General features: G+C 31.1%; 1 pseudogene; it reads left to right on the forward strand.

Moving 5' to 3' along the window:
- Positions 1-7,641: 7,641 nt before the first annotated feature.
- On the forward strand, positions 7,642-12,732 carry LOC136205657 (serine/arginine-rich splicing factor SR30-like; annotated as a pseudogene).
- Positions 12,733-13,583: the final 851 nt, after the last annotated feature.

Raw genomic sequence — 13,583 nt, forward strand, 5'->3', positions numbered from 1 at the left:
GCTAAGGCGTATTGAATCTGCGGTTGAAAATGCTGAAAATTTCTCAATGTTGGTTAGTAATTTTTTGAACTCTGCAACGAATAGGGAAGCTGCTGTTTTTTTAATGAATTCATGGAGCTTATGGCAGGCGCGTAATGTCCGTTTATGGCAACAAGAGGTCCGTTCCACGGAGACCATTGTAACATTGGCAAATGTGGTTTGAAACGATTGGTTGACAGCGAAGAATCTGAAAAACAGGACCACCGCAGACGCAAATCAGACCAGATCAGAGAATCACCGGGATATGGGGGTCTGCTCAGGTTGGCATACACCGGCGGCTGGTCGTCTGTCTTGCTGCACTGACGCCACCACCTTCGAGGTTGAGGATCAATTCGGGGTCGGAGCCATGATTCGTGATGCGAACGGAACTTTTGTCGGAGGCCGAAATGCCTTAGAACACAGCAGACATACAGTAAAAGAATGCTAAGCAGAGGCGTTAATTCAGGCAATTAAATGGGTTGCAGAAGCGCATCACAAAAATGTTGATTTTGAGGTTGACGCCAAACTGGTGGTGGATGCGGTTCACTCGGAAACAACTGACGACACTGAATTTGGCGACCAGATTTTATTAATTAGATCACTTCTTTCATCCAACGACTCGTACTCAGTCAAGTGGATTAGGCGGCAAGCTAACGGAGCGGCTCATGCAATGGCCCGGGCCTCTCGGTTTAACACTTGCCCACTATTTTTTAATTCATTACCGAGTTTCATTTCTATACCTATGTTACAATTTTGCCAAAATTTGGCTCATTAATTCATTAATTCTTGGGTAAAGTTCAAATAAAACCCATGTGGTTTCACTAATTTTCAGATAAAGGACTGTGGTTTACTTTTTGTCAAAACGAGGATTGAGGTTTTTAACTTTAACAAAATAAGGACTTTTTCAATCGATAGTATTAAAATCACCTTTGACGACTTCAAAAATGACATATTTTAAGAACTACTAATATTTTAAGCAACTTTAATTCTTCAACTTTTTTATTTTGAGATTGTTTAGATGATGTTTGATAAAGAGAGAGAAAGTTAATGTTTAGAGAGAGAAAGTTCTAAAAAAGATGATTTTCGAAAATCGAAAATGCAGTTCCATAGAAAATATGACATTGAACAACTTTAATTCTTGAAAATTTTCATTTTCAGGTCGTTAAAGATGGTTTTAATAGCATTAATCCAAATTTGAAACCTCAATCCTTGTTTTGACAAAAAGTAAACCACAGTCCTTTATCTGAAAATTAGTGAAACCACAGGGGTTTTATTTGAACTTTACCCTTAATTCTTTGATTAAAAAAAAAACCTAGTCCAGGTACAAAAAAAGATGTTTGAGAAATAGAAAATTAATTTATGCGATTGGAAGCTCCTCTGATATTAGATAATCTTCCAATTAATTTTTTTCGCATACACTAAAATTTAAATTTAAATTCAAAATCTAACTTAAACGATCCGAGATTTTCAACCACTCAAACCAACCAATTGTTTGTTGACTTGTGATTTTAATAACTCTACTAGTTTTTGACCCGTGCGATGCACGGATTCATCTTACCATATAAATATTAACAAAAATATAATCTAATAATTACAATTAATGATATAAAGGTGCTATATAAATTAAATATTATTATTTTATTTTCACATCTACCTTAAATAATCTTTTTTATAGATAAATATAATAATATAATTAAAATTAATATATTATATATTATATTATGTTTTTTATCAGTAAAAAAGGAGGAAGTGACACCTCAGCCCCATCGTTACTATTTTATATTATATATAGATATGCAGAGAATTAGAAAGATTTTAGAGATTAATTTAAATTATGTAGAACTTTTAGATATAGATATAGTGAGAATTAGAGAGATTTTAGGGATTCATTTAAATTCTATAGAACTCTTAGATATAGTACGAATAAAATAATCTTTTTATAAATAAATATAATAATATAACTAAAGTTAATATACTATATTTTAAATTATATTTTTATCAGTAAAAAAAAAGAAGTGACACCTCAGCTCATTCGTTACTGTTTTATATTATATATAGAATATATAGATATATGCAGAGAATTAGAGAGATTTTAGGGATTAATTTAAATTCTATAGAACTCTTATATATAGTACGGATAAAATAATCTTTTTATAAATAAATATAATAATATAACTAAAGTTAATATATTATATTTTATATTATATTTTTTATCAGTAAAAAAGAAGGAAGTGACACCTCAGCTCCATCGTTACTGTTTTATATTATATATATATGTAGAGAATTAGAGAGATTTTAGGGATTAATTTAAATTATGTAGAACTTTTAGATATAGATATGCAGAGAATTAGAGAGATTTTAGGGATTAATTTAAATTCTGTAGAACTCTTAGATATAGTACGGATAAAATAATCTTTTTATAAATAAATATAATAATATAATTAAAATTAATATATTATATATTATATTATGTTTTTTATCAGTAAAAAATGAGGAAGTGACACCTCAGCTCCATCGTTACTGTTTTATATTATATATAGATCAGTAAAAAAAAAAGTGACACCTCAGCTCATTCGTTACTGTTTTATATTATATATAGAATATATAGATATGCAGAGAATTAGAGAGATTTTAGGGATTAATTTAAATTCTATAGAACTCTTATATATAGTACGGATAAAATAATCTTTTTATAAATAAATATAATAATATAATTAAAGTTAATATATTATATTTTTTATCAGTAAAAAAGGAGGAAGTGACACCTCAGCTCCATCGTTACTGTTTTATATTATACTAGTTTTTGGCCCGTGCGATGCACAGATTCATCTTAATATATAAATATTAATAAAAATACAATCTAATAATTACAATTAATGACATAAATGTGTTATATAAATTAAATATTATTATTTGATTTTCACATTTACTTTAAATAATATTTTTATAGATAAATATAATAATAAAATAAAAACTAATATATTATATATTATATTATATTTTTTATCAGTAAAAAAGGAGGAAGTGACACCTCAGTTCCATCGTTACTGTTTTATATTATATATAGATATGTAGAGAATTAGAGAGATTTTAGGAATTAATTTAAATTCTGTAGAACTCTTATATATAGTACGGATAAAATAATCTTTTTATAAATAAATATAATAATATAATTAAAATTAATATATTATATTATGTTTTTTATCAGTAAAAAAGGAGGAAGTGACACATCAGCTCCATCGTTACTGTTTTATATTATATATAGATATGCAGAGAATTAAAGAGATTTTAGGGATTAATTTAAATTATGTAGAACTTTTAGATACAGATATGCAGAGAATTAGAGAGATTTTAGGGATTAACTTAAATTATGTAGAAGTCTTAGATAAATATAATAATATAAATATTAACAAAAATATAATCTAATAATTACAATTAATGATATAAAGGTGCTATATAAATTAAATATTATTATTTTATTTTCACATTTACCTTAAATAATCTTTTTTATAGATAAATATAATAATATAATTAAAATTAATATATTATATATTATATTATATTTTTTATCAATAAAAAAGGAGAAAGTGACACCTCAGCTCCATCGTTACTATTTTATATTATATATAGATATGCAAAGAATTAGAAAGATTTTAAGGATTAATTTAAATTATGTAGAACTTTTAAATATAGATATACAGAAAATTAGAGAGATTTTAGGGATTCATTTAAATTCTATAGAACTCTTAGATATAGTACGAATAAAATAATCTTTTTATAAATAAATATAATAATATAACTAAAGTTAATATTCTATATTTTAAATTATATTTTTATCAGTAAAAAAAAAAAGTGACACCTCAGCTCATTCGTTACTGTTTTATATTATATATAGAATATATAGATATGCAGAGAATTAGAGAGATTTTAGGGATTAATTTAAATTCTATAGAACTCTTATCTATAGTACGGATAAAATAATCTTTTTATAAATAAATATAATAATATAACTAAAGTTAATATATTATATTTTATATTATATTTTTTATCAGTAAAAAAGGAGGAAGTGACACCTAAGCTCCATCGTTACTGTTTTATATTATATATAGATTATTATTATTATTAAATAATAACTCTATTATTTTAGGCATCACATTCATTTTGACAAGTTCTTATATTAAGCATCGGGTGTTTCATGTCACTCGGATGACCTTTAATTCACATTTGGATACGTGTATTGTGACCCCACGTAATAATTAAAATAGTGGGGCTTCTTATAATATAAGTGGATCCATGTTACACGTGTCAAAATATGTATGGAAGGTCTTCCATTTAACATGGAGAACCGAATGCTTCTAATAATTTGCCCATTTTGACACTTAAACTAAAATTTTAAAATCAATTAGAACCTTAAACTATCAAAATCACCAATTAAGTCTCTGAACTAAGCAAAAATCATCAATTAAGTCTTTATCCTATCCTAAAATCAGAAATTGTGGCTATTTGACATGGACTACAATGAATATGCGTTGGCTCAAAATGGATTTGGGAAAAAGACTCTGAAACCGTTCAACCGAATGATTTTCGATGAGAACTCAATTGATGATTTTTACTTAGAATGGAAACCCAATGGATAAATTACACCCATGGTCACTGAATTTTATCTATTTTAACATTATGACCACTGAATTTCAATTTTAGCGGTATGGTCACTGAACTTTACACATTTTTAGCATCAGTGAGTGATTAATGATCTCAAAATGGAAATATTTAAGAATTAAAGTTGTTCAGAACGATATTTACTATGAAATCACATTTTTTATTTTTCAAAATCACTTTTTTGGAGCTTTCTCTCTCTAAAAATTTACAGTCTCTCTAAAAGCAAACCAAACGTAAATGACCTCAAAACGAAAATTTTCAAGAATTAAAGTTCCTTAAAATATATCATTAACTCTTCGATCTTTTTTATTTTGAGGCCGCTAACGATCGTTTTGAGGCGTTGAGTGGCCACCGGTTTTAAAAAGTGTAAAGTTCAATGATCATATCGTTAAGAATTTCCAGGGCCGGCCCTGGGCTATGAAACGCGGGGCGCCCGTCCAGGGCCCATAATATTAAGGGGCCCAAAAAAATATTTTAGGTTGTACATATATAAAACCGAGATGCATAACTATCATAAAAATGAATTGGTTCAGATGGTATAAGTGAGGAGCTTATGATTCTAATTAAGCTTTATGGTTGGAGGTTCAAACCTCCTCATCCTCATTTTTATTATTATCAAATGTTTTTTTCTCTTCCCACCCCATTTTATCACCATCATTTTTGTTGTTTTGTTAAATCAAAATTATCAAATTTATTTATGTATTCAATGAAAGAAATAACCATTTAATTGTCAAAATACATATTACTCTATAAAACAACAAAGTAAGCATAACATCTACCTAAAAAATAATATATTTATAACAAATAGCATAATTAAACTCTGAACTTTGGCTGTATTAAGGATTAAACCCCTGATCATTTATCTTTCCACATTGAATCTTTGATCATTGATTCTATTATGGATTAGACCCTTATTTAACTTTAGAATCGCCAAATCGATATTCTCATCTCATAAACTCGACGGAAAATAAATAAGGGCCAAATCCATAACAAAATCAATGATAAAGAGCTCAATGTGAAAAAATAATCGATCAAGAGCTTAATCCTTAAACAACCAAAATTTTGAGTTTAATTATACTTTCTGCCTATATTTATTTACTTTTTCAATTTTACATGACATAAATACTTGTTATTTTAGTACATAAATAATTCATTGATTTTGTTATGGATTAGACCCTTATTTAGCTTTAGAATCGTCAAATGGATCTTCTCATCTCCTAAACTCGACGGAAAAGTTAAACAAGGGTTCAAACCTCCTCATCCTCATTTTTATTATTATCAAATGTTTTTTTCTCTTCCCACCCCATTTTATCACCATCATTTTTGTTGTTTTGTTAAATCAAAATTATCAAATTTATTTATGTATTCAATAAAAGAAATAACCATTTAATTGTCAAAATACATATTACTCTATAAAACAACAAAGTAAGCATAACATCTACCTAAAAAATAATATATTTATAACAAATAGCATAATTAAACTCTGAACTTTGGCTGTATTAAGGATTAAACCCCTGATCATTTATCTTTCCACATTGAATCTTTGATCATTGATTCTATTATGGATTAGACCCTTATTTAACTTTAGAATCGCCAAATCGATATTCTCATCTCATAAACTCGACGGAAAATAAATAAGGGCCAAATCCATAACAAAATCAATGATAAAGAGCTCAATGTGAAAAAATAATCGATCAAGAGCTTAATCCTTAAAACAACCAAAATTTTGAGTTTAATTATACTTTCTGCCTATATTTATTTACTTTTTCAATTTTACATGACATAAATACTTGTTATTTTAGTACATAAATAATTCATTGATTTTGTTATGGATTAGACCCTTATTTAGCTTTAGAATCGTCAAATGGATCTTCTCATCTCCTAAACTCGACGGAAAAGTTAAACAAGGGCCAAATCCATAACAAAATCAATGATAAAAGGCACAATGTGAAAAAATAATTCAGGAGCTTAATCCTTAAAACAGCCAAAGTTCGGAGTTTAATTATACTTTTTGCCTATATTTATTTACTTTTTCAATTTTACATGACATAAATATTTGTTATTTTAGTACATAAATAATTCTAGTTAGTATACTTGCTACTATTGAACTACCAATTTAGCTTTTATGTAGAAAATATTGCAATTTTAAATAACCTTTACGAGTTGGTGCAATTTCAAGCCTAGTTGATTAAAAATTAGTTCTTTTCATTAACATGAAATGTGCAACTTCAAACCATATTGAGTGACCAGAACAGTGGAGGTTGAAGCGAGGATAGAATAAGAAATTACATATAAAAAACCTCATTTTTGTCAATTAAGCTCGAAACTATACCAATTGATAAATGTTAGGTTTAAAATTACACTATTTTATGCATTAACGCTGATTGCTCTCTCCTAATAACAATATGACTGAATTTGTATCTTATCCTTTGTAATAATAATAAAAAATCATCTGACCTACAACTTAAAAAAAAAAAAAGTAGAATGTATATATGGAGGGCCCAAATTATCATCTCGTCCCGGGCCTTTAAAAGGTCAGGAACGGCCCTGAGAAGTTCAATGACTATAATGTTAAAATGGATAAAGTTCAGTAGCTATAGGTGTAATTTATCCGAACTCAATTGATGTTTTTTATTTAGTTAAGAAATCTGATTGATAATTTTAATAGTTTAATGTCTTAATTGACTTTGACGCTTTAATTCGATGTTGAAGCTTTAATTTGAGGACCGAAATGGGTATTATGACATTATTATTATTTTAGAATTGTGACATTATTTTATTACATCGTACCAAAACCCAATTTAATATTCTCTCAACAAAAAACCATTTTAAAATTTCGTTCTACCCAATCAGAGCCTAACACATATGACTACGTGTCCAACATGCAACCAATAAACGACTAACACATGTTCCCTAACAACAATAAGATTTTGTAAAGTTGCTTGGGGGTAAAACGGGAAACATACTCTTCTAAGTTTTTTTTTGTATAAATTTCATTGCCACTCTTTTTTCCGCATAAAGTCTTCCTCTCTCTGCATTGTTCCTTCCAGAAAAATCCTCGCTCTTCCTCAATTCACAGTTCTTCAACGATCCTTTCCATAGGTGAAGCTTTTTCTTCCTCCTCTCATTCTTCACTTGTTATTCCTACTCCGATTATTGCATCGCTTTTCCTCAATCGAATTTTTTTTGATACTCAGATTAGTCTGAATTATTGTATGCCTTTGATACTCCGATTAGTCTGAATTATTGTATGTGTTTCTTCCTCAACTAGCAACCCTAACTTATGCTGTTCAAATGAATTTCCTTGTGTATGTTCTTATTTTTATGCATCTATTTAAGTGATTTTGCTTTTAGCAGAGGGAAAACATGAGCAGTCGTGCGAGTCGCACTCTTTATGTTGGCAATCTTCCAGGAGATGTTCGTCAGAGAGAAGTTGAAGATTTGTTCTACAAGGTACAGTGATTTAATTACTATACTTATCTGCGTTCTGATAATTGAATCGATTTACTAGATTATGATAAAACGATTGCTAATGCTTATTTTTCTTCTTGTGTTGCTTCTTGATTGCAGTACGGGCCTATTGTTGAAATTGATTTGAAAGTCCCACCAAGACCCCCGGGGTATGCCTTTGTTGAGGTAAATTCAGCTCATAAAGCTTTTGTAGAATGTTATTGGAAATAATTTGTTACCTATCAATGAGTCTTTCTTTACTAGCTAATTTAACAATCTTGCACATTCTTGAATCTCTTTTGCATTGTAGTTTGAAGATCCCCGGGATGCTGAAGATGCTATCCGTGGTCGAGATGGGTACAACTTTGATGGCTGTCGCCTACGAGTTAGTATCTATTTCTCATCATCAAATTTCTTGTTCACATATTAGTGTTTTCATGTGTGTAGAAAGCTAGCTTTATTCTTTTTCCAAAGCTTGATTAGTTTCTCTTTTGCATTTCCATGAAATTTAACCAATCCTGTTAGGTTGAGCTTGCACATAGTGGTCCAAGGCTTTCATCTCCTCGAGACCGTTATAGTAGTTACAGTGGTAGCAGCGGAGGTCGTGGACCTTCTAAACGCTCGGACTATCGAGGTATTATTCAAATCTCACAGCACTCTTCAGTTTCTTATAGGATGCTGTTGTAATAAGTCGATTTGATATCATTCTTTCTTGCAGTTCTGGTTACTGGATTGCCTTCTTCTGCTTCATGGCAAGATCTCAAGGTTTGCTTCACTTCCCCTACTACATCTTATGTTATTACAGAATTATGCTTCCGAGCTCAAAGTCATGAACAGTTGGGGTGTAACAGTACTTCTGTATTCAATGATCAGGATCACATGTGACGAGCTGGAGATGTGTGCTTTTCTCAAGTTTTTCGTGATCGTGGTGGTGAGTGATTTATAATTTTTAGCCTTTGGTTAGCTTATACTTACCAATTTGAGATAGTGGCATAGTGATGCTATGGTTGATGTTATAGTTGATCTTATTGGTTTGGTGCATGAATAATATACTAATGGTACTACTCAAATTAACTTTGTTGAGTGCAACTTCAATCCCAAACTTGTTGGGGTTTTGAAATGTGGATCAGGATCATTTATTTTGCACATTTAATATTGATGTGCTAGTGTTTTGGATAATTTTAGTAGTAACTGATAAGGAGGGGAAAAAAAACTTGGTGTGAATATGATGTTGTAACTTGCTAGTAATTTCTTACATGCTTCCATCAATTGTAGGCATGACAGGAATTGTTGACTACACAAACTATGATGACATGAAACGAGCGGTAAGTTATTACCCTATTCTTAAACTTCATCATCCTTCAGGAATTTATGGCTTTTCAATTCACATATTTCTTGGGTTTGGATTAGTTGTGACTTCTCTTTCTCTATCTACAGATTAAGAAACTTGATGACTCGGAGTTTCGAAATGCATTTTCTCGTTCTTATGTACGGGTATGTTAGAATGTAAAAACTTTGAGAAATCCTCACTTTCGTTTTTGGACTTTTTGTAGTACTTTTTGTTTGGTATTTGTTTAGGTGAGGGAGTATGACTCGAGGAGGAGCTACTTCAGCAGGAGCCCAAGTCATAGTCCGTATGACAGGAGCCGGAGCCGAAGTTGGAGTAGGAGCCGCAGTCGGAGTGTCAGTCGTAGCCGTAGTCGTAGCTATAGTGACAGAAGCAGGAGGTATTTTGGTCTTTGGCGAATGTTTAAAGTTGGTTCACTCATAAGTTTCGATGATTGGCTAATAGTAATTTGTTTTGCAGCATGTCTCCCAGGGATAATTATTCTCATCGACCTCGATCTAGATCTTATAGTAGATCTGTATCTCCCCGATCTTCAAGGTATTAACTCAGCTGCAACTTTTTACTACCTTCTCTAAATTTTTGCATTTTGTTAGCAGTTCTTGCGTGATTTCAATAAATGTTTTTGGTGGACTTGATGCAACATTGCAATTCTAAGCTAAATTCACACTCGTCTTGCATGTTCAACTGGGTGTGATTAACTATTGATGGAAGTGCAATTTCAAGGTTGCTGCTTTCTTTTTGATGCCTTGGCTCTTAGCATCCAAAGATAACTTTGGGCCAATAATTTTTCCTGCTTGACTGTTCCGGGTTCAGTGCAGTGCAGGCAAATGAGCCTTATACATATATGGATAAAGTGCTAAAAAAATAGCTGTCCTTCTGACTGATTAGCTTAAGCTTTATAGATTTGTTCATGTCTTCTCATTTAGGATATTGGTATAAATGGGTTTTACATTTTTTATCTATTTGTATCTATTGTTAGATTCTGTCGTTGAGGTTTGTAGTAGATATTGTGAGAATTTACATGTTTTTTGATGTTCAGTGTTGAGCAATGTCAATTATGGTGTCTGATTGAAATATGGTGTTGAATTTATGACTTCACTACTGTTACAATGATTATGATTATTTTGACTGCGGATAGGGGAGAGGCGGATGTTTGGTTGTTTCTGAATTTTTTCGATATATTCTTCTGTCATAAGCTGTGACTTCAAGATCACAGGAGCAATTACCAACCTATCAAGCTATTATCTCTTAATTGTTTGACAGTTCACTTTCTTTTGTAAATGGAAGATAATCCTTTCTGATAGAAACTAGTTGGAGTTGTCTGAACTCTGAAGCCACTCTGTTTTCCTTGATCATAGGTAGTGAAGCTCTTGTTCGGTTCAAAAAAAGGCCTTGAGTTCTATCTCTTCCTAGCTTTTATATTATTGCTTGTCATATTCATGTTTGCACATGACTTGGCAAATCTTTTAACATTCTACTTTTGGAGATCTGTACTATCTTTTGATCTTTGATACAATTGTATCTTGGCAATTGAGTTCAGTCATGTTTTTCTTTTTTATTTGTCAGCACATTCACCTTTGAAGAATTGGATTAGTATTATTTGTTGATCCATGGATGTATCTTTAGTTCTCAAATGTTACCTATATGAATATATATTTCTAGATTTCAGAATTCTCAGTCGGGGTGAATTTTTAACACAATAACATGATTTATAGAGAATACTACTAACATGACACGATTGGCATAATTATTATTTTTCTTGCATTTATATCATATAACATAACACGATTTTGACACGATAACTCGAAATTGACACCCCTAATTGTCAGAAAGCCGTGTGTTCTCAACTAATCCTTCACAGGCATGTTAAAGAACCATTGCTCTTAAAATTTGGATAGAGTTGACCGGGAAAGGGTTTCTGAGTTGTCATATATGTTATTCTCTGTTTGCTTACTAGATGTGGCTTTGTGCAGCAACCTGGGGATTGGATGGTAAGAACTTGATGTGAGGTTCTGCTCATACCTGATCTCTTTGGTGGTTGAGGTAATTCAATTTTTTGTTGATGAGAAGTTGAGGACACCGCTTGAACATCCTAACAATCTCACCGTGTTGTTATATTATAATGATGTCGTTTAGTGCTAGGCACGATCAAGTGTGGATGATGGGCCGCAATACTAAAGCTGGATTACTCAAATCTAAGTGCTATTTATACCATCCCACACATCAGCTGTTAGAACATGAAACTACTCCAATATCTCCCCCTGGACTTGGTTATACAGATGAGAGCTCGTAGTTATTCTCTTATTTGGTCTTGACGGGGAGAATGTCCTTAACTTTCGCAAATCCATTCATGGTGTTATAGTGATTTTTGTATCTTCTTCGTGTTGATTAACACTCATTGTCTGCCCGGGCAGGTCATTACCAAGTCTTGAGGTTGTATTTTGTTGTTTCATCAATTTGTCCTGCTTTATATGAGTTGCTTCTAAATATTTGTGGTGTTCCATTTCTTTTGGTTCGGTCTGAGGTGGATATAGCATTGAGGCTTTTCGGACAGGGATTATATTCTCTATTGTTGTGGATAATTTGGTTGTTTCTCGAAATTCTTGCAGATCCATGTCAAGATCAATATCCCCACTTGCATCTGTAAGTGAAACTTAATTTTTTCGTTTTCAGCTGTGAGGCGGATGAGATTGCAATCGCTCTATGCTTCTTATATTTGTTTGTTTTGGTGCAATTAGCCTCCCAGCAAAGAAGCAGATAGAAGTCCAAGCAGACGTGTTAGAGGCAGAAGGAGCGGATCTTACTCGCCATCACGTTCTGTATGGTTCCGGACGAGTTACTTGTTTTGGGTTCTATACTATTTGTTTTGAGGATGTTGTTTTGTTCTGATTATGGTTGCAACTGGCAGGTGAGTTCTGATTGAAGCCGAAGCCGAAGCCGATCAGTTGATTCCGGGGATCCTTAATGAAAATGGTGAACTACAGGACAGATGTTGTTTTGTTCTGATTATGGTTGCAACTGGCAGGTGAGTTCTAATCGAAGCGAAGCCGATCAGTTGATTCCGGGGCTCGTTAATGAAAATGGTGAACTACAGGAAAGTTATGTGAAACTATATCATTGTTAAGATTAATTGTAGTACAATTGACTGTTGTTGATGAATTTATTTAGTCAGGATTTGATGTTTAAGTTTAAGTCATTCAAACTGAGGAAGATGTTATTCAAATTGTTTTTAAAAGTTTCAGTTGATATTCCCGAAATATTTAGACTTCAATCCAGTTAAAAAGGTTAAAAAAAGCTTTCCATATTTAGTGTTTGTGACATTAATTTAAGGTGGTTACGGTTTGTTATTTGTTGTTATTTGTTGGTGTTACAGTTTGCTACAGTTTGCTATATGTTGTTGTTTAGAGATTTTTTTGTTTTTGGAAGCTTTTCAAACATCTTTTTAGTAGACTTGGAATTCAATATGAAAATGTAAACAAGATGTGAAAATGAAAGTATGAGAATTTGATTTTATTTATTACATAGAAATTGAATTTTAATTTGTGTCCTAACAATTGAACTTGATGTATATCCAATTTATATCCAACTAAGATCATTGTTATAAATTTCCAATAAGTGTATGGTCTAACGGTGAATGTAAATCACGCTCAAAGTCAAAAAGACATAATGTTTGCTTTAGTCCAAAGTCAAAATAATACCACATTAACTTTCATAACATAAATTTAATAAAAAAATTCATCACTGACATCAGTATGTGCTGGTGTGTGCTTATTTGGGATGACTTTCAAATCTCAAAATGTTCTAACATCATCATGGATAAGTGTTACAAATTTAATTCTAAGCCTTTGAAAAGAATTACAGATTTGATATGAAATATTATAAATTTAGTTCTACAGTTTTGAAACAACTAACTTTAGTTTTATGTTACCAAATTTTAGTTTTATGGGAAGATTTATTTGTTTGTTATTTACTATCATATCGGACCTTTTAAACAATAATTGTGTCTAAAATATTTAGTACGCTACTAGCACAATCATAACTTCCTTTTCTGTTAATGCTAATAATATTTAAAATGTTTACTTTGTTACTAATATAGTTACAAATAATC

This window comes from Euphorbia lathyris, chromosome 9, assembly GCF_963576675.1.
Source record: "Euphorbia lathyris chromosome 9, ddEupLath1.1, whole genome shotgun sequence".
Classification (NCBI taxonomy): Eukaryota; Viridiplantae; Streptophyta; class Magnoliopsida; order Malpighiales; family Euphorbiaceae; genus Euphorbia; species Euphorbia lathyris.